Raw genomic sequence first — 22,627 nt, 5'->3', positions numbered from 1 at the left:
CCAGAACCCACCATTTTGGATGTAGAGAAAACAGTGCACATTCATTTTGCATCTGTAAAGTCAGCCTCCTAGGCCAACCTCAATACACTCTCAAGGGTTCTAGAGTCAAGCTGGAATAGGGAAGTGCTGGCTGCAGTGCCCTGGTTGGCTGTCAGGTAGAAGAAGCACTTGTTTCATTCTGAGCAGCAGTCAAAGAGGAAAGGAAGAAAGAAAGGAAGAAAGAAAGGAAGGAAGGAAGGAAGGAAGGAAGGAAGGAAATCTTAAAACTCACATGGGGCACCTCATCAAGTCATTAGGGCTGCTGATGCTAGAATGAGCCAGGCCCCAGTGGCATGATGGAGTTGTTGCTAAAGATGGCTAAGAAGCATATCCATGGCTGAAATGGAAGTGGGAAGAGTCCCTTGTAAGTGCAGATGGGGTGTGTGCTGGTTTGCCACACTGGAGGAGTTTGAGAAATGGGCTGCCAGAGAGGATGGAGATGGAGAGCTCATCTCTCTGGAGTCTCAGGAACCTCCCCTGTGTGCCACAACTGTTCCAAATGCTTTCACTTTATTAACTCACCAGTGTTAACTCACTGGGGCTGGTGTGCAGCCCCACAGGGAAGAAACTGATGTTCTTATCCCATCCTTACAGATGAGGAGACTGAGGCACAGAAGAGCTGTGGCAAGTGTGAGGGAAGGAAACCTTCGATGCCCACCACTACCCACCTCCTTAAACTCTGCAGCACTCTGCCTCAGAACGTCATTCTCAGGATGGTAGATGTCTTTCCTGTGGCTTCTCTACATGCCTTCCTTACCAAGAGCTATTCACTGATAAATCAGACTCTGCTGCTAGCCATTGGTTAACTTGAACACCCCCTTCCTTTCTCTACATAGGCAATGAGAGCCCCAGCTTTGGGTTTTGTTGATGATAGGCCTCGAGGTCATTTATCTTTTTCTTTTTTTTTTGTTTTGTTTTGTTTTGTTTTGTTTTTTATAAATAATTTATTTATTTTTGATCATGAAATGCTTTTTTATAGCATGTTTCACAAGGGGAGGGGGTAAGAGGGGCCAGATGGTGGAAAAGTACAAAATCTTCTTGGCCTGTGCCTTGAAACATGTCATGGTCTATACGGTACACTGCCTTGAATTATGATCTACCTGCTGTTCTTCAGAAGATATGGTACACTGCTTGAGTTGTGGTCTCCCTGCTATTCTTAAGATGATATGGTACACTGCTTTGAGTCTATCTGCAGTTGCTAAGCAGGATCTTGCAGTTGCCAAGCTTCAGAGGACATTGTGCAGGTGGGGACAGGTAGGGGGTGAGGGTAAGGGCGAGGGTCCTGGCTTCTGGCATCTCCCCCTTCTCTGTTTAGTTAGAGAAGGCATCTTATGATCAATCCCAACTATGTGAATTTTGAATTTGGATGTCTAATTATGGGGGGTCTTAGACAAGTTCACAACCCCAAAACACTGATGTGAGACGAGTCACATCGATGGTCGAAGGTTTTAGGCTGTCGACGATGGGCAACGTCAAGGGACTCCGATGTGGGTGAAAGGAGGGTGAGGGCCCTGTCTTAGGCCATGTAGGCTGCACCCACTCCCAGCACCACGCACTCCTTTTCGGCTGCATTGGGTGGGCCCCTGGGAAGTGGACCTACAATAATCCCGTCATTGGGCTAACTCACAGCCATCCTAGTCCCTTGTAAATGTTCCATTTTTCTTTTTCAAATGTCCCTCCCACTATATTCCCTGTATCCACCATCGTAGGATGCTCAAGGCTGACAAAAGAAGTTGATACCAGCAAAGACTCGCTTGATAACAATGTGTTTGCAATGGGTACAATCAAACCAACAGGGAATGATGCTAAAGCAAACATACAGAATTCATAGCTTTTGCTCCTTAGGATTTTATAAGTAATTCTAGATGCAGTCTGAAGACAAAGACACTATTGCCGAGTTCATAGCTGCTACTTGCACAGTGTTATGTGCCAGCCTCCCTCCTTTTTTAACAGCTGATACAATCTTATTCAGTACTAAAATTTACAGATTTTGTGACAACATATAAATACATTTTTATTACGATGAATTGATACTCTGAATTAAGAGTGTATAACAAAATATTTATTCACAAGCTGAAAGGCATGTGCTTTGTTTAGGGGTCAATTTTGATTCTTAATTTACATTTATAGCAATGACCGCTGCAATCAGGTATAGAGGCACTAAGTTATTTCTAAATTTCATCTGTTAAAATATGCTCTTAGACACATTGCCTGTAATCTCAGTACTCTAGACACTGAAGCAGGATTATTAGTTTGAAGCGAACCTGGGTTACATAGAATCTGTTTCAAATACAGACAGACACACAGGCACAGAAAGACAGGCAGACAGACAGACAACACATACATGCGCATAGACACACACACACGTCTAGAGAGTATAATTAATTACCCTGTAGTCCTTGATAGATAGACTGTAGACAACCTGCTCCTGTCAAGGTCAGAGTGCTGTCTGTAATACAGGCTTGCCTCCACAGGTGTCCAGCTTTAATCTCTAAAGGTTTACATTATAAAGTAACCTTGAGGTGGTAATTAACAACTGTACCAATTCTTATCAAAAATGAACAACTTTGGGTACTTTGGTTTTAGGTTTCTGCGGTTTGGGCACATTCAGAACATCTTCATAGTCTGCACTCATTCTCTTTGCCCAGCGACCAACTGTGATGATCCGATCTCAGTTCTGATTTTCAGGGCAACCTTTCTTCAAACATCCCACAGAGCCACAGAGTTTACAGCTGCCACCATCAGCATCGATTCCTTTGGTATTATCGGCGCAGGATCTGGACAGGTGTCCCATTTCTCCACAGATAAAACATTTTGCAAAAGGAAACTCCCCAAGCACAGACTCTGCATTAGCTCTGCACTTTGTCATCTTGTGGTCCGTGGACCCACAGCGGTAACAAATGTGGATGCCGATGTCCTCACTCTCTAGTACAGCTGGGCAGTCACCAACTCCATGGCCAGGTTGTCGACAACAGAAACATACCATTGCACTCTTCTTTGCTGCCTGTCTCTTTAGCCACCTTCCTTCCCGTCGACCGACCTTCTTTAAGGCCACTGCAATTTCTTCCTTGCTTCCCGGCTGTCGACTGCTATCGGCTCTCCATCGTGAAGCACCCGTGAGCTCTGTTTCAGGTACTCCATGAATCCATTCACATCTTCATTCAAGTACTCTTTTCCCTTTTTGTTCTTTTTGTGTTTTCCTTGAGGTCCATCATTTCTAATGGACAGACCTCTGCTTTGACATTGCTTATGATTTGAAAGGTTTTAGTTTGCTCTCCGCAGACCACTTCTTCATGTCCTCCCATGATGCTGCTGACAAGGATCTCTTACTATTTGAAGTAGTAACTCTAGCCCACCTGGTCATGGTTGGGTCAGAGGTACTTTACTAATCCTGTCTGAATCCTCCAGAGCAGCTGAGACAATGAGCCCGCCAGGCTCCCTCTTAAACTCTGTCCTCATGGTAACAAATTTAATCTTCATGAAAAATATCATGTTAGTGCCTCATTTTATCCCTATTTTAGAGAGGAGAAAACCAGGGCACAAAGAACTTAAGATTCGCTGCCTGAACTAGTAAATCAACATATGTAGTGCGAGTGAGGAAAGAAGCCTTTACCAAGAAGTCTGGAGGAGGCTTGAGGAAGCACAGTAATCCAATCATCAGCACAGGAGTGGGAAGCAAAGGAACAGCGAGAACCAAAGGCAGCTACTGGATTTCCAGTTAACTTATCTGGTTAAAAGGTGGGAGAAGAGCTGGAGATATGTCTCATTAAGAGCTCTTCCTGCATTTCCAGGACCCTTGTATAGTTCCCAGCACCCATGTGGGGTAGCTTACAACCAAACACCAGTAACTCCTACTCCAGGAAATCTAAAGCCCTGTCTTGTCTCTGCAATGTATATATGTGCACACACACACACACACACCACAAACACATATCCGTACAAACATGCATATGTGCACATACATATACATCGTATACACACAGGCTATATACAAACACAGCATACACAGACATACATACACATTTGAAGAAAAAGAAACGACTGGAAAAGATGCCTCCATGTTAAAAGCATTTGTTTATTCTTGCTGAGGAGCTGAGTTCAAATCCCAGCATCCTTAGGAAGACTGAAAACCACGTAATTCCATTTCCAGGGACCCAAAACCCTCTTCTGGACTATGAAAGAAGAAGGCACACATACATGGTGCACATACATGCATGCAGGCAAACATTTGCATATATAAATTGAAAAATTGATAATAAATCTTTTAAAGATAGAAGGATCTCACCTGTGTCCATTTTTTCCACCTGTTCCTTGTATTTGTAAAGCCTTCTGGTGCCCTTCTATGATGTCTCAGCTGTGAAAGCCTTTTCTTCTTGGCACTTGTCCCCATTCTGACACTGTTCCTGTGGATTTTTGCCTGTTGCATAAGGTTCTTGATGCCCAGCCATCTTCTGCCATGTGTTGGACTTCTTATGGGTGAAGACAGCATAATGAAGAGCAGAGGGCTCCACCCTACTTACTTAGCATCACTTTGTGATTCTTATGAAAGCCTTGTCTTACTTTCCTCTCCTCTCTCCCTCTCCCTTTCTCCTCTCTCTGTATGTCTGTCTCTGTCTGTCTGTCTTTGTGTGTGTGTGTGTGTGTGTGTGTGTGCCCACACATGTGGATGCACTTATGATTGGTTCACTTGCAAACACATTCATGTAGAAACCAAAGAACATCTCATACGTCACTCCTCAGAAGCACATTCACCTTATGTTTTGAGGCAGGGTTTCCCACTGGGCGAGAACACTCAGCAGCTAGACCGAATACCTAGCCAGAAGCTCAAGGGACTTCCTCTTTCTTCCTCCCAAGTATTGGGATTACAAGTGTGCACCAGCTTCACCAGCTTTTCTCCAATGGATTTTGGAGACTAGAGTTAGATTTCAGAAGAAGCCCTTTACCAAGTTGTCTCCCAGCCTCCTGAATTACTTTTAACCTAATATTCTTGATAGCTTGTTATAAGGGAATTAAAGAGTTAGTTACAGAAATTTATAAAGATGATACAAAAATCACCCATATGCCTCAAATCTAATTTCCCTGTTATTAATATCTTACATATATTGTCATAATTAACAAACCAATGTTGACGTGCCATTATTAACTGGATGTTATAAATTTATTCCATCTTCCTTAATCTTTAGCAATACCCTAGGTTCTGTTCCATGAACCTAGTTAGAATCTGACGCAGCATCTGGTCTTCTTGTCTCCCTAGATTCCCCTTGGTTGTGATGTTCCAGATTTTTATTATGAGCCCAACACTTTCGAGGAATGCTGATGAGATATTCAGAAAATGCCCTTCAATTAAGATTTGCTGACTCTCAGAATGAAGCTTCCTGGAGGAAAGAAGAAAAATTCGAATTGCATCAAGGCCACATACCATTCACATGAAGGTGTCTTTTCATGTTGATTTCTACATGTCTTCTGTCCTCTATTGCTGTGATCAGTACTGTGACAAAAGTAACAAGGAGGAGCAGGCTTGCTTGAGGTCACAGCCTGAGGACACAGTCCACTGTAGCAAGGAAGTCACAGCAGCCAGAGATGCCCTCAGAGGCTTGTTTCCTAGATGACTACAGTGGCTCACAACCACTTGTAACTTTAGTTCTACAGGATCTGATATCTCTAGGTTTCTAGAGTACCTAAATGTACACACACACACTAAAAAATAATAAAACTGAATATCATTCAAAAGTCATAAATATCTCAAATAAAGCTTAGAATCTATCTGAAGACCTTAGGAAAGCAAAATCAACCCAGTCTAGAAAATGACCACAAATAACAAAGATAAAGGCATAAATTAACCAAATGGAGATTAAAAGAATGGAGGAAAGAGTTGGTTCTTTGAAATAATAGATAAGATTTACAAACAGCGAGGCAAACTAAATTTTTAAAAAGGATCCAAATTAACATAATTATGAATTAAAATGTTACTATGGATTTTAATAAGTTACAGAGAATCATTTAGGAGTTCTTTGAAAACTTACATTTTAAAAAACTGAGAAATCTAAAAGAAATTGATAAGTTCCTGAACATGTATAACCTAAAAGAGTTAAATCTGAAATATATAAACAACTTAATAGAAACATAACAATCAATAAAATTGGATTAGTGATAATAACAAATCTTCCAACTAAAAAAACCAAGGCTGGATGGATCTACTGATGAATTATATGAAACCCTTAAAGACAGGCTAACAATATCCCCATTCTATAAAACCAGCAAATCCTTTTACACCAAAATCAGAGAAGACCCAACAAAGAAAAAAAATATAGACCAATTTCTCTAATGGACATAGACCAAAAAAAAAAAAATAAGCTCTCAATAAAATTCTTGCCAACCCAACTCCAGAACACCTACACCAACCAACTTGGTTTCATTCCAATGATACAAGGCTTGCTCAACACATGTAAATCAGCCAGTGCAAATCATAAGTCAGAGATGAGACATGGGTGCCCAGTCTCTGCACTCCCACCCAATATTGTACTCAAATTCTTAGCTACAGCAATATGATAAGAAAAAGAGAAAAGGGAGGGGACACACATAAGAAAGGAAAAACTCAAATCAACACCATTTGCTGATGATATATGACCCTATGCTTCAAAAACACAAAATACCTAGAAATAAGCCTGACCAAGGAAATGAGAAACCATTGAAATATGAATGTTGAGATACTAAGAGAAGAAACTGAAGAGGATAGTAGATGATCCAAAGACTTCATAAGTCGTGAGTTGGCCAAATTAGTATCGTGAAAATGACTCAGTCTCACCCAAAGTATCTACAGATTCAATGTGATCCTCATAAAACTCCTCTATCACTGCTCTCAACCCCCTTCCCCTGTTCTCTCCACCCCTACATAGTTCTAATGCTAGGAGTCTGCTGTGATTCTCATACTTCTCCTCTTGTAGGTTAGGTGTGTTTTGTTTTATTTTAGCTGATAGAAAAATGGTACTTATTGGTGGTTACCATCTGATATTCCCATGCTAGTATGTCTCCTAGGATGCTTCTCTACATCTTGCTTTCCTGAGTCTGAGAACAGTATGCTTAGGTATACTCTTTGGGATCCACCCTACTTGGTAGTCTCTGAGTTTTGGAGCTCTAACTTGATGTCTCTATTAATTTGGGGAATTGTTGGGCTCTCGCTATTTAAATATTTTTGTCTAGTACATCTCTTATCTTTCCCTTTGTGTTTTTCCAGCACATGAACTCATGCCTTCATCACCCCTCAGCCTGGTGTGGCTGAAGATGCTGAAGCCTCCCTGCCTCCAGTGCCTTCTGCACTTGTACATTCTGAGCCACTGTGTTCACTGTGGTCCTTATTGGTGTGTTGGCAAAACAGTATCAATGGGAGAGGGCATTCTGTTATGCTCTGAGAAACACTAGGCTTTTTAGCACATATCTGGTCTTGGAGCTGGGATGCCATACATGCTGTTTTGGGGTTTGGGTTTGGTTTGGTTTGGTTTTTGGTTTTTGTTTGCTTTGGGTTTGTTTTTTGTCTTTTCAGTGGTTTAAACCACTCCCCATCCCTGCATCCCTCCCTTAGTGCAACATCCCCAATCTAATTCTTGAAACTGTGACTCCACCCTGGTTTAGACTGCCTCTAGGGCCAGCCATGATATTCTCTCTGGCATGCAGAACTTCTATGTGCATTGTTCTTTTTTGTGCCATACTTCTTCCTGAAAATGCCTTAATGACATATTAATACTCAGCAGAAGAATTCCTTCTTTGAGGGAAGTGCCATCTACCCTTCAGGATTACGGCAGGCTCTCCCTCTGTGTGCACACTCCCAGATCTTCAGGATTAGTGCAGGCTCTCCCTCTATGTACTCACAGATCTTTTTTCTGTGTCATCTCACACTCTCAATGTTCTGGTTTGTTTCCATGTGTTTCTTCCCTACTAAACTGTAATCTTAGATAAATGGAAAATATACCCTATACCATTTGGTCATAGTCCTTGAAACCTATTCTTATACATAGTAGATGCAGATAAACACTGAAGAAAAGCATGAACATTCCCAGTATGGTGGAAACCATCTGAGGCACAGCCTGGCCACCTCACACTAAGGCTACTTATTATGGCATTTTATCCAAAGCTGCTATAGTCCCAAGAAATGGATTCTCTGGTTATAAATATTTTTTTAAAGCTCACATGCAATTGTGCCTCTATTTTATGGTATAAAACTCTCAGAATGAGGAGATGCCTGTGAGATCCATGTTTAAAGCCCTTTCATTCCCCCACCATTATTTCTCTGCGTGGTGACCTTTAAATTTAGCCTGAGTATAAGTGAGGTTGTCAGAACATCGGGTTACATTATGCAGTTCAACTATTTGTGCCTTGTAAAGACAATGTATATTCCAACGGGGAGCGCACAGTGGAGCAGGTCCCCTGGTGATATTCTGGAACCATCCAAGTGAAGAGGAATCCAGCAGTCGGACAAGGCTTAGGAAGATTCTGCCTTCTTGGAAAACAGCTTGCTGAAAACAGGTTTTCATTTATTCTCCCAGAAGATAAGATAACCCGTGAGTGCTGTGTGGCCTTGCTGCCCTAGCATCTTGGAGAGAGACTTGTCTTTGAAGAAGACATGAGGGAGTTGGTGGGGGCAGGGTGGGGGGAAGACTGAGTTGGCCTACAGGACTGGTTTTTCCTTTCAAGGAAGGTGTATGGGGCTATATGCTGGGTAGGGCCCTTGGAGCATTGAGGAAGCTTTGATTACTGAACTGAATCTAAAGGCTCCAAGGCTTCCCAAGCTGGTGGTAGCACTAAAGGACCTTTTGTAGGCATGGAGCATCTCCCAACTTCTTTTGTAGCTGTTTTATTAGCTGCCCTCACCTTCTCACAGATAAATAGCCCAGGCATGACAGCTGAGTCCTGTAGCCAATTTCTTCGAGGCAGTTTCAGAGGCTGAGCAGGAAGGGCAAGAAGCACAGGGAAGAGGGGAGGAGGACCCAACCTTTGTGCCTTGAAAAAGACTTTATGCTGTGCTAGAGTTCCAAGGAAAATGCTATGAGCTGATAACTAACTAAAAAGAAGAGAAAGAAATGGTTCAGGTACGTGGGAACTGTATTGGTCCTTGAAAAACTGCAACAAAGCACTAGATAAAGGTGCCCTCCTAGAATAAGCCAGCTCAAGGTCAAATGACAACCATAATAATGACCTGCACACATTTACAAATCCTGAAGTGCATGGCAAGAAGGTCATCAGATAATGAGAGACACACATACTGTTGGGCATGTGACTAAGTTTTAGACACTATTAGGTGGAGTCATCTGCAACTGCCATTTTTCCCAAAATGCTTCTATCTGAGATTAACTCTCTTGATTACATATATATATATATATATATATATATATATATATACACACACACACACATGTATACTCCTCAGATAACACACACATGCATACATATACACACACATACACATCTTCCAAGCACCACTGTTTTCTGGTTTGTTCTTGGAAGGGATTTCTATTCAGCCTTGGCACTCTGGTCCAGCATGCCTCAGTGATCTGCCTCCTTACCTTAGACAGTGGTTCTACTTGCTTCAAAGAGATGATGGTTAACCTTGATCTTCAATGTGATTGTATTGAGAAGCATAGTAGAAAACATCTCTGCTGTTGATAAGGAGGAGTGGAGTGGTATAAGGACTCCTTTCCAAAGATGATTAACCAAGGAAGGAGTAGCATCCCTGAATGTAGATAGCACTGTCCACTGGGCTGAAGGCCTAAATGGAATTAAAGAGAAAGAAGGACTTCAGCTCAGTGATAAAGTACCTGCCTGACATGCATGAGACCTTGGGTTTGATCCCCAACATAGACAAAAAGGACAAGGTAGAAGAAGCCCTCTAGCACCTTTCTTTCTTATCTTTCTCTGCCTCTCCCTGCACCACCATCACCCCTTTCTTTCCCCTTTCTCACCACCATGAGCTGAAACTCTGCTTCTCCACACTCTTCGACCATGATTCTCTGTACCATCACAGCCCAAATCCAATGAAGCCAGATCTCCATGAAGCAAACTCTCTGAAACTTTGAGACAAAAATCTTTTCTCCTTTTAAATTGTTCTCTTAAGTGTTGGTTACATCAATACAATAATGATGATGATGATGATGATGATGATGATGATGATAATCGTAATGATGATCATGATATTTTTTAAAAAAAGAATCTAAAAAGCTGTGGCTCTAAGGAGAGCCAAATGAAGAAATGCAACAGTGTTTGGCACACAGTATCCTAAAGTACAACCAACAAAGATGGTCTGTCTGCCCTGCCTCAAGTGCTGCTCCAGATTTCACCTGAGGAACTTCCTCTTCCATGACTTACGAATGAGTATTTGAATCTTTTTAGGGCTGGCAATAAAATTCTAAAGTAACACTCTAATTTTCTCCTCAAATAATTTTATCTTCCCTGACAAGGAGTATGAGCCAAGGATACCCATTTTCCCTGGCTGTATGGACCCAAAGTGGGTCTGTAAGACTCTCCAACGTTTCCCAAGCCACGTTCTGCTTTGCTCTGGCACTGCAGCTATGTTGTCCTCTTCCAACTGTTTTCCCAACAAAGACAATGGACATTTGTTGGGATTAGAAAAGTTATTTATCAGATTGTTATCGGTTACATTAAAAATTAACTTTTGTTGTTGCAACCAAAGACTCAACATTATTAGAAGAAGGTACTGTAACGCACTTTTACTAAATAATTAGGCTAGCCAACATTTACTGACTGTCTAGAGTGTGGCTGTGTGGTTGGCGGTAGGTATCTTGACCCCATCTTGCAGATAAGACCCTATTCACGTAGCCTTCAACATTTCTCTGAGCCTGGCTGTGTCTCTCTGTCCTGGTGTGTTGTGCGGTTGCTTACACCACTGACACACAGGAGACTTCAGGAAATCAAAAGGGATGAGGGAGAAAGCACCTTAGATACCAAATGCCCTTTAAGTTGTATCTGACATCCTGTGATCAAAATAGGCGTTTTCCGTCTTTGATTTTGATGACTCCTTTAAACTATCTGCTGTTCTTCATGCATGACCACAGTAGACAGTGCAGGTTTCTGTGAAAAACTCAGTGAATACAGACTTCTGGGTAACAAGATTTTTTACCATGCAAGCAACACAGCCCCTACATGGATTTTCCCACTCTTTCATTCCTGTGTTCTATGATCATGCTTAAAGCTTGTATTCTTTGCTTTCCTGACCAAACTTAGATCCTTTTCCTCTCTCCTCTTTATTTCTCCCTATCTTTCCCTACCTCGAAGTCCACAAAAACTAGCAAGTGCCAGCAGTGACTCTACACAGTTTTATGAGTGCTTTTAGTAAATTAGGAATTAGATCTGGCTTCCTGTGTTAGAACGGGGATTAGAAGGAAGGTTTTTCCAACGTCTCCTGAGGATTATATGAAAAGTAAGCAGGAATCATGAAGATTGGGAATGTTATTTCCAAATGCCAACATTTTTAATAGACAAACATTGCCAGTGATCTGGCTGCAGTATATTAGCAAAGAATAAAGAAAACTATGAAAAGGTAAACACTGGTGGGCTCCTGGAATAGATGAATATTCTTACTGGCTCACAGCGCCATCTTGTGCACTGTTCTTAAAACAGAGCCCGTTTTCATCTTATGACTGGAGAGTCTGACAATTCTTTAAAAAAAAATTGGATATTTTCTTTATTTACATTTCAAATGTTATCTCCTTACCCAGTTTCCCCACTAGAAACCCCCTATCCCGTCTCCCTCCCCCTGCTTCTATGAAGGTGTTCCCCCCCCCCACTCACTCACCCACTCCTGCCTCCCCGCCCTCACATTCCTCTACACTGGAGCATTGAGCCTTCATAGAATCAAGAGCCTCTTCTCCCATTGATGCCAACAAGGCCATCCTCTGGTACATATGCGGTTTAGTCCCTGGGAGCTCTGGGGGGTCTGGTTGGGTGATGTTGTTGTTCTTTCTATGGGGTTGCAAACCACTTCAGTTCCTTCAGTCCTTTCTGTAACTCCTCCAACTTAAGTCAAGCCCCTTTCTGATCCTGGACAGGTGTGCACACTTGAGAAAGTACACGAGCTCATGGAGTCCTTATCTTCATTAAGCATGGCTGGCCGGTCTCCCCACTTGTTGGATAATTTTCTTCTCTTTGCTTCAGATTATCGTGTTTTCTCTATCTCTTTTTTTTTAACTGTTTCTTTCTAACTTCCATGATCAAATCTGCTTTGTCTATGTAACCCCTGAGGTGTTTTCTTTGCTTTTTCATTCCATGCTTCCTGTGTCTTCCTTCTCCTTTCTACAGATTTTTATATTCCAGAAAGAAAAGGTGGCCAGCCTCTTCCAGCTTCTTTGGGCTTTGCGAACACCTGTGATGCATATCCAGACACTCAAACACACACACACACACACACACACACACACACACATACACACACATTTTTTTTAAAAAAACTGGCTATAGTGGCACACACCTTTAGTCACAACATTCAGGAAGCAAAAGTAGGAAGATCTTAGTGGATATGGGACAAGCCTGGTCTATATGGCAAGTTATAGTCTAGCAGGGCTATACCTTGACATGTCTAAAATAAATAAATAAATGAATAAATAAATAAATAGTATAGTAAATGATTAGGCTGTTCTTATTTTTCAGTCCTTTCCTTGCATCTTTTGATTGAATCTATTTTCTTAATTTTTTTCGTGCTGGTTTACAGAAGTTCATTGTATGTTAGTAATATTTTGTACACTGTCTTGAATTTCATTTTTTTAAAGACTATTGTTTCATTAACTCCTAATTTTATGATTCACAGTATGGTTTCTGATGATGTAAACAGTCTTCCCTTTGCTTGGGGTTCGAGATAGCATTCTTGCTCCACTCTTTGACTCTTACCAGCTCTTTCTCCAGTATCTGCTTCTCAAGATCTACCTGTACCCATTAATGAGTCTTGCCACTTCTATCAGATAATAAGCCCCTTAGTATATGTGGATTCTTTCTCAAAACTCCTCCCCCTTTTGTTGCTATAGATGAATACTGCTGTGACAGCCTGGGCTTAATCTTCAGGGCACCATAGAGACCCTTCATATCTACTCAAGAATACCCGTTACTTGCTTTTCTCTTTAAAAGTTAATTTAACTATCCATGGACTTTTAACATTAGTCACTAATTGGAAAATGTGTGTTAACTATCAACAAATCATTTTGAACTTTTTTGAATCTGAATTAACTTACAAGTTTTATTAGGTTGAAGCTACTAGAGTTTGCACATTCTACTCACAATAGTGACGTCATATTCACATTTTCAAGCCTTTGTCTATTCCCTGCCTAACACTGTAGGGTGCTCTCTGTAAAGCTCTAGTGTAGATCAGGGGCACAGCTTAATATGTGCGAGGATCTGGCTTCCATCCCCAGGACCGGGTACAGAAGTTCTTACATGCCCTCTGTTTAAGTAGATCTTAAATATGCTATAGAATTACTATGACCAGGGTGTTCTTTATCTTCCATTTTATGTTCAAGTTTACTGTTGCTGATATAAAGAAACACTTCAGATTGTTAATATTGCTGATGGGCCTTATTATTCAAAAAGCTGGTGAGATTTTGTACAATTATCAAAGTAGCTTTCAATAATTTCACTTTTCCTTTACCTTTCAATCGTAAAATATAAACCTTTGTCTGTAGTTTCTTTTTAAAAGACAGCCTCACAAGGTAGTCTAGTCTGGCGCTAGTCTCAGTCGTGTAAGTGCTCAAGTTATAGGACAATCAGGTAGTAGAGCTTATTTCTTTTCTTAGAGAAAGTATCAAGACGCCATATGACAGTAGTCCACATTCTCCAGGACAGCATCATCTTCATTAATTACATCTTCACTGTCCTGGTATCCAATAAGAATCAGATTCAGAGAGATTGGGGTTAGGATTTGAAAACAAGGAACTGCTGGTCTTTACCTCTGGCTCCACTCCTCCAAATCCAATTCTCCTGTCTCGTCTATAGCTTGATTACGGACAACCTGCTGCAGCCTCCCTCCCCCTGCCCTCCTACCCTGTCTCCAGTAGATCACACAGACTTTTCCCTCCAAATGGCCTCCCACCTATTGCTTTATCTCAACCCCCAACTCTAGCAGGTATTCCCTAGGAACCTGCAGGCTACTCATGCCAGGGAAGCAGGTAGGCTAACTACTTATCTTCACTACCACACCCTCCTCTCCAAATCCAACTCTCCAGTCTCACTCCATCTCTACAGCAAACCTCCTGCTGCAGCTCTCCCCATTCCTCTCCACAGCAATATCCAGTGGATCATGAAAATCTTCTCCACTAACTTTTTCTCTACTGGCCCTGTTATCCCAGCCCCCAACACCAGCAGGCATTGTCTGGGATCCTCCCTGCCAACCCTAACAGAGAAGCAAGTAGGTCATCAAATCAGGTGGGCAGGCTTCAGTTCTTCACTCTCCCTCCTCCCCTCCACATCCACTCCCCCAGACTCATCCCCAGCTTTGTAGCAGACCACCTGATGTGGCATCTCCTCACTCTTTGCCCTCATTCCAAAGGAACCAAAGGGAACCTGATAGAATATCTTGCTTTCCTCCCTCCTGTGGACCCCCTCAGGCATCACCCCAGCCTGTTCCCTTCTGTAAGGGTTCACTCCCAATACCTGGAAACACATTTTACCCAGAACACCAAATGAAAACACCTCTGAAGACCTTGGAATTTCGTACCAGGCAATAAATACACAGACAACACACTCTCCTAGGAACCAGAGGACAACAGAAACCAAAGATCAAAACAACAAAACAAGACGAGCTCAGCTCCTAGAGTTACAATATTCCCAAATCCAGATGCCTAGTACCAGCGTAGAAACATAATTGATAAGAGCCAGGACAATGTCTCCAATAAAGCCCAGCGACCCTGAGCATTACAACCTAGCTGAAGCACAAGACAAAAACTTGTAAAGAGCCTTTATATGCATGATAGATGCTCTTAAAAAGGAAATGGATAAATCCCTTAAATAAATCTATGAAAACACAAACAGTAGAAGACAACTGACAGAGATTAATAGAATGGCTACAAACGCAGAATCCATTCTTCTGCTGCATCTAAGAAACACACCTTAACATCAAGGATTGACATCACCTCAGGGTAAAAGGGTAGAAGAAATATTCCAAGCAAATAGATCAAAGAAGCAAGCCAGTATAGCCATTTTAAAATCTGACAAAATATACTTTAAACCAAAATTAGTCAAGATAGGAAAGCATACTACATATTCATCAAAAGTCTTTATTTCAATGAATTAAATTCTGACACTGAAATTCTTAACATCTATTTGTCAAACACAAGATCACCAAAGTTCTTTCTAAACTACTATTTCAGTTTAAATCACACTTTGACCCTTACACATTGATACACTCTTGTCTTAGTTAGGGTTTTACAGTTGAGAGCAGACACCATGACCAACACAACTCTTATAAGGAGAACATTTATTTGGGGCTTGCTTACAGGTCAGAGGTTTAGTTTATTCTCATCCAGGCAGAAGCATGGCAGAGTCTAGGCAGACATGGAGCTGGAGGGAGCTGGGAGTTCCACCTCTTGTTCCAAACACAGCTAACAGAAGACTGACTTCCTGGCAGTTGGGATGAGGGTTTCAAAGCCCATGCCCACAATGGGACACTTATTCCAGCAAGTCTACACCTTCTAATAGTGTCACTCCCTGAGCTAAGCATAAATGAACCATCACAATCCTACTTGAAACAATAGCCATCAAGACAAAAACTAAACAGAAAAGAGTTGACACCATAAGCCAAAAGACCTAACAGATATTTATAGAAAACTGCATGAAAACCCCAAAGAATATACTTTCTTCTAAGTACTTCATGGAACTTTCTCCAAAGTAAACCACAGTCTTGGACACAAAGCAAGTCTCAACAGATTAAAAAAAAATTGAACTAGCATACAGAATCCTAGTTTGCCACCTGAGGATAACGCTGGATATCAAGAACAGTAGAAAGCTTGCAAATTCATAGAATTCACTACTGAATGAAATCTGAATCAAAGCAGAAATAAAGAAAAAAATAAAGACTTTTAAGAACTGAATGAAAATGAATATGATATATACCCAATGTTATTAGATACAATGAAGGCTTTTCCAAGAGGGAGGTTCATAGCACTAAATGTCAACAGAAAAATAATTTAAGTAATATCATATTAGTACCCTAACAGCACATCTGAAAGCTCTAAAACAAAAAGGGAAAAAACACACCCAAAATGAGGAGATAGCAAAGAATAATCAAGCTCAGGGCTGAAATCAATAAAATACGAACAAAAATATGACAATCAATAAACAAAGTGTTGGTTCTTTGAGAAAATTAGTAAGATTGACAAACCCTTATACAAAAACATCCAAATTAACAAAATCAGAAATCAAAAGGGGGGAAATAACAACAGACACTGAACAAATCCAAAGACTCTTAAGGATATATTTTAAAAGCTGTTCTCTCTTCAACAAAGTAGCCAAGTGGCAGATGCTAACAGACAGATCTTTGTGAAGACCCTGACTGACAAGGCCATCACTCTTGAGGCCAAGCCCAATGACACCATCAAGAATGTGATGGCCACCATCCAAGACAAAGAAGGTATCCCACCTTCCCAGCAGCAGCTGATATTCCCTGGTAAGCAGCTGGTGAATGGTCACAACCTGTAACTACAACATCCAACAACACCTGGTTCTGGGCCTGGGTGGTAGAGCCATCCCTTTTCAGCTTGCCCAGAAGTATAGCTGTCACAAGTGCTAGGCATGTTTACATTCCCAGCAGTCAACTGCTGCAAGAAGTATGGACACACCATCAACCTGCACCCAATAAGAAGGTCAAATAAAGCTGGAACTATATCTGGCCCATGACCAGGGAACCAGTAAAATTCCCTTTCATCGACTGAAAAGGAACAAAAACCAATCAACCAACAAACAAACAACAACAAAAAAAACCTGTACAGTACCAAATTGGAAAATCTAAAAGAAATGGATAATTTTCTCAAAGTTAAATCAAGACCAGATTCACAGTTTAAATGGAAATATAACCCCTAGTGAAATAAAAGCAGTCATTTAAAGTCTCCCAATTAAAAATGCCCAGGGCCAGATGGTATTAGCACAGAATTCTACCAGACTTTCAAAGAATTGATGCTAATACACCATAAATTATTCCACATAATAAAAATACAAGGAACACTACCCAATTTGTTTTACAAGGCCACAGTTGTTACCCTGATACTCAAACCACATAAAGACCCAACAAAGAAAGACAATTATAGGCCAATTTCCCTTACAAGCGTAGATGTAAAAATTCTCAATAAAATACATGCAAACTGAATTCAAGAACACATCAAAAAAGATAGTTCATCATGATCAAGTAGGCTTCATCCCAGAGATACAGGGATAGTTCAACATATGAATTGATTAATGTAATCCACCGTATAAACAAACTGAAAGACAAAAAAATTCATGATCATCTCATTAGATGCAGAAAAGGCCTTTGACAAAATGCAACATCCCTTCATGATAAAAGTCTTGGAGAGAGTAGGGACACAAGGGATATACCTCAACATAATAAGGTAGTTTATAGCAAATCCTTTTGCCAACATCAACTAAAATGGAGAGATGCTCAAAGCAAATTCACTAAAATCAGGAACAAGCTGAGGTTGTCCACTCTCTCCATACCTATTCAATATAGTACTTGAAGCCTTAGCTAAAACAATAATACAGCTAGATACAAGTAAATACAAATTGGAAGGGAAGAAGTCAAAGTATCTTTGTAGGTAATATAATTGCATACATAAGTGAGCCTAAAATTTCTACCAGGAAACTCCTACAGCTGATAAACACTTTCAGGAAAGTAGCTGTATAAAAAAATACAACTCACAATGCCAAATGCACTGAGAAAGAAAACAGGGAAACAATGCCTTTCACAATAACCTCAAGCAATATAAAATATTCTGGGATAACTCTAATCAAGCAGGTGAGAGACTTATATGACAAAAAGTTCAAGTCTTTGAAGAAGATATCAGAAAATAGAAAGATCTTTCATAATCATGGATGGATAGAATTAATACAGTAAAAATGGCCATGCTACCAAAAGTAACCTACCGACCGCAGACCTCTACTCTCCTGCCACCTCTCTGTCCACCTTCATCAAACCTGCAAATCAGGAAACATACAGACCTGTGGATCCCAAAACTGACAGATCTTCTGATCCAGAACCACACAGCCAAAGAAAACCCATCAGAGACTTGCCATTCTAGGACTATCAAGGCTAACCCCCTCCAAATACCTACTACAACAAGAACATCCAGGGACCAAAACCATCCAGATGGCTAAAGGTCCTCAGAAGAACACAATCAACAAAAGCCAGGGCAACGTGACAGATACCCCAATACAGTAAGCCCTGGATATCCTAACAAACTGAAACACAAGAAAATAACCTTAATTCCAATCTTATAAAGATGATAAAGGCAATAAAGAGGAAATTAATAAATCCCTTAAAGAAATACAGGAAAATGAAATCAAATATATAGAGGCCTTTAAAGAGGAAATAAGTCCCTTGAAGACACAGGAAAATACAATTAAGTAGGTAAAGGGAATAAATAAAACTATGCTAGATCTGAAAGTGAAAATAGAAGCAATAAGAAAACACAAACTGAGGAAATCCTGGAAATAGAAATCCTAGTGAAGAGAACAGAAACAACAGATGCAAGCATTACCAACAGATTGTAGGAGATGAAAGAGAGAATTTCAGGTGTAGAAGATACAATAGAAGAAATAGATACATCAGTTTAAAAAAGTATTAAACCTAGAAAATTCCTGACACAAAACATTCAGGAAATCTTGGACATCGTGAAGACCTAACCCAAGAATAATAGGAATAAAAGGAGATAAAATCTCCACAAGAAGATAAACAGAGTCGACAAACCTGGACCTTTGAGGCTCTCAGAGACTCAAACACCAACCAACAGTCCATACACGGGCTGGACCTAGCCCCGATCCCCACACATATATAGGAGATTGTAGCATGGTCTTCATGTGGGTTCTGAACAGCTAGAGCGGGACTATCACAAAAGCTGTTACCTGTCTGTGGGATATGTCTTCTAGGTGGGCTGCCTTGTCTAACCTCAGTGGAAGGGGATGCCTCTAGACCCACAGAGACTTGAGCACAAGATGTAAAGTGAATGAATAAAAATTAAAAAACAAAAACACTTGAAAATGAAAAATGTAGTTTCCTCCAAGGGGTCTCACTGGGGAAATAAACTACTTTTAAGGGTAGACTGCTTGCCCAGCAAGAGATGGCCAACAGTAAATTACCTCAACAGCATCTTTGGAAATTCCTTGTCACACAATGTCTATAAGGAGTTTTCCCTTTTTAAAAACTGTTATCTAATTATTTTTCTTTTATTTGTATAGTTTTCTTCTCTCTTTTTATCCTACTGATCCTCTGCTTGCATGTTATGGTTTCCAATTTCGTGTTCTTGTGGGATTCCTGAGCTTGCAAATGAGTAGGTCTCTGTTTCTTGAATCTTCTCTTGGGCTTTCCTTCTGCTTGTTGGCTTTGTCCTATTCTGATGGGGTAGTTTTTGCTTTATCATATTGTAATTTATCTTATTGTTATCTCATAGAAGCTTGTTTGCTTTCTTTTTTGTTTGTTTCATAATTTTAATTACTTTTTGCGATAGGATAGATAGCAGTTGGATTTGTAAGCACACTCTCACAGAATGTCTGCAGCCTGATTTGCCTGTTTGTTTTCTAACGGGAGACAGATTTGTATAGGAAAGGAGGTGAGGAGGAACTGGGAGGAGTAGGGGGAGGGGAAACTGCAATCAGGATATATTATGTGAGAAAAAAATCAATTTTGTTTTGCTGTTGTTTTTCTTTTTTGGCTTTTGAAACAGAGTTTCTCTGTGTGGCCCTGGCTGTCCTGGGACTCACTCTGTAGACTAAGATGGTCTCATACTCGGAGAGTCTCCTGCCTCTGCCTCCCAAATACTGGAATTAATGATGCCCGCTAGCACAACTACACCTAGCTTTAAATATATATATTTTTAATAAAGGGGTGGAAAAAAAGACAAGAATTGTAAAAGACATAATCGAATTCATAACAACCTTGCAAATATCTCCCTGTACCTCATGCCTGAGTGCTACTACTTTATAACAGAAGCAGCTAGCTCCTTCTCCACAGGGAGGAATGAAGGAATGATCTTTTAGTTTCCCATCTCAGCCTCACACAGTGATCAGTATGTCTCTGAGGTCAGCAGCCTGAGATTCTGCTACTCTTTTCTAGTGTGTGTTTTCTGAAGACACATGGTAGAGGAAAACAAGGAGGAGGAGGAAAAGGGAAGGTGGGGAGAGAGGGAGGGGTAGCCTCCTGTCTGCTGCACCATGAATCAGCTTTCTGTTTCTCCTCTACATTGCTACCTGACCTGTTTTCTCCCTGGGGAGGTTTGCTTGGTTTTTGGTTTTCGGTTTTTGGTTTTTGGTTTTTGTTTGTTTGTTTTTTATTCACATTCTCATACCAGCTGCTTTCCCTCTTGCTTCTGTGGCATTTCAAAGGCAGCTTGCACAGACCTAGTCTCTGTTAATTTAGTATCTGGTTGGAAACATCCTTTGCCTCAGAGTTATTTTCTAAGCACGTTGGTCTTCAGCCTGGAGTTTATCAGCCATTTCTCATTTAGGAAGAAGAGAAAGGATGTTTGAAGCCCCCATGATGAAGGTACCAACATAGGTAATTAAAGCTGAAAGCAAAGTTTTACAATATGTTTTAAAGTTAAAGATTTTTTACTCAAGAAAACTAAGCATCTATAGAAAAAGTTAGGACGTTGATAAATGATGGTTTCTAGACATGGATTATTGTTCAAAACAAAAGGATGCTGGTTAAAAAGCTGTGAATCCATTCATTTTTCATTTCAGTGATTTCAATGAGTCCTCCATGACGGCTCTTTCTTGTATTATAGGTATTTTTAATATGTGCACGGCATGGCAGGCCTCTCCTGGGTGACAGTTAAGGACTCTAAGAGCCTGTGTTGCCGTGACCATTCAGCAGATGACCTTGAGCAGGCCACTATGCTTAACTGTTGTTCTGTTGAAAGGAAGAAAACCCCCACGTGCTGTCCAAATCTGTGCCAAATCTAATATACCATAAAATTACATTTGCATGTTACAGACTAAAAGATGAGTGCATCTTGCATTTGTCTTTGTTTGAAAAGAACTAAATATCCTTGAACGTTCATTGTATTTATTTCTGTGTCTGTTATGCTTGTAGATAGAAGGGATGATATATCTGGGCTGGATCTGAGGTTGAGATGCTGATGATATGAGACTTCACCCTGTTGTCTAAGGTTTTAATTGGATTTTTTAAAAAGTCAATACATTGTGAGATGGAGACAACAACACCTTGGCTGTGTTCTTGCACTATAAAAATGATGAGGTTTCCAATGAATGTGTCAGCTTCTGAGGTATTCAGGGATGAAACCCAGAACCAGCCATGACAAGGGACCTTGAGGCTTCAAGCCTATCCTGCCCCAGCCAGATGGCCAGCCCGTTAGAGCCTGATGACTAATGCAGGTTTTCAAGATTCAGGATTTTATACTGGAGGTCAGTAACTGCTCCAGAGTAGAAGGAGGAGGAAATATTAGTTCCCAGGAACTGTTCTCATTCCAGTGACTGCTTTCCCTCCAGGGGAGGGAGAATGCCTGGACCTGCATCAGTGGAATGTATTTAGGAATTTCATGATGGAGAAGTACAGAAACCTTATCATTTTTGGGTCAGTAAATGTTTAGGTTTCCTATTAAAATAATGCTTCAATGAACAGTGGTGATCAATACACCTTCAAAGCTCTCTAGAACCTGGTGATATGAATGCCTTGCCCACAATGAAATACCTGTAAACAACACACACACACACATACACACACACACAGGGATACATATATACCAGAGACCTCCTTGTAAAGCAAACACCCAACACACCCTATATCTTCTGTATATTAGATAAACACAAAGTGTTACAAAAGGCAAAGGAATGTAGTGATAAGATTGTTAGCATAGCCTCTATTTCTTTTTTTATTAGGATGAAAAATAAGATCTGTTTCCCTGCCCTGCTGTTCACCCCTAAATTGGACATATATCTGTGCAAGTGAGGCAGCTTAGCTGTGAGTCCAGGCAGCTCTTGTACAGTGTACTCAACAAGTAAAGCATATGCTACCAAGTAGTAGACTGGGATCTTTGAGAGAAAGTGGAAAGTATCTCTTCCAGTCTTAGCAATTCTGGAGCCTCAGACACCAAAGGCTTAGGGGCTAGAATGACAGACAGAGGCTTACAGCTCCAATCCCTGAGAACGATAGGCTATAGAAGCCATGGACATGCACCTCTAGGTGCACAATGTGGCAGTTTATTGTCTGAGCCTTGGTTGCCAGAGGCCCAGTACCTATTGTAATCCTCAGCTCTTCTGACCCCAACCCCCATCCCCACACAAGACATGGTTTCAATGTGTTTCTGGCTGTCCTGGAACTTGCTTTGTAAACCAGGCTGGTCTCGAACTCAGAGATCTGCCTTCCTGTTCCAGC

The 22,627-nt window shown here is 40.8% G+C and overlaps 1 pseudogene; it reads right to left on the bottom strand.

The window, feature by feature from the left end:
- Positions 1-2,590: 2,590 nt before the first annotated feature.
- On the bottom strand, positions 2,591-3,403 carry LOC114619361 (annotated as a pseudogene).
- Between the last annotated feature and the right edge of the window lie 19,224 nt (positions 3,404-22,627).

Source organism: Grammomys surdaster, unplaced genomic scaffold (genome assembly GCF_004785775.1).
Source record: "Grammomys surdaster isolate TR1022 unplaced genomic scaffold, NIH_TR_1.0 150, whole genome shotgun sequence".
NCBI classification, from domain to species: domain Eukaryota; kingdom Metazoa; phylum Chordata; class Mammalia; order Rodentia; family Muridae; genus Grammomys; species Grammomys surdaster.
The sequence above is the reverse complement of the archived record's forward strand: the minus strand, read 5'-3'. Positions and strand labels throughout refer to the sequence as shown.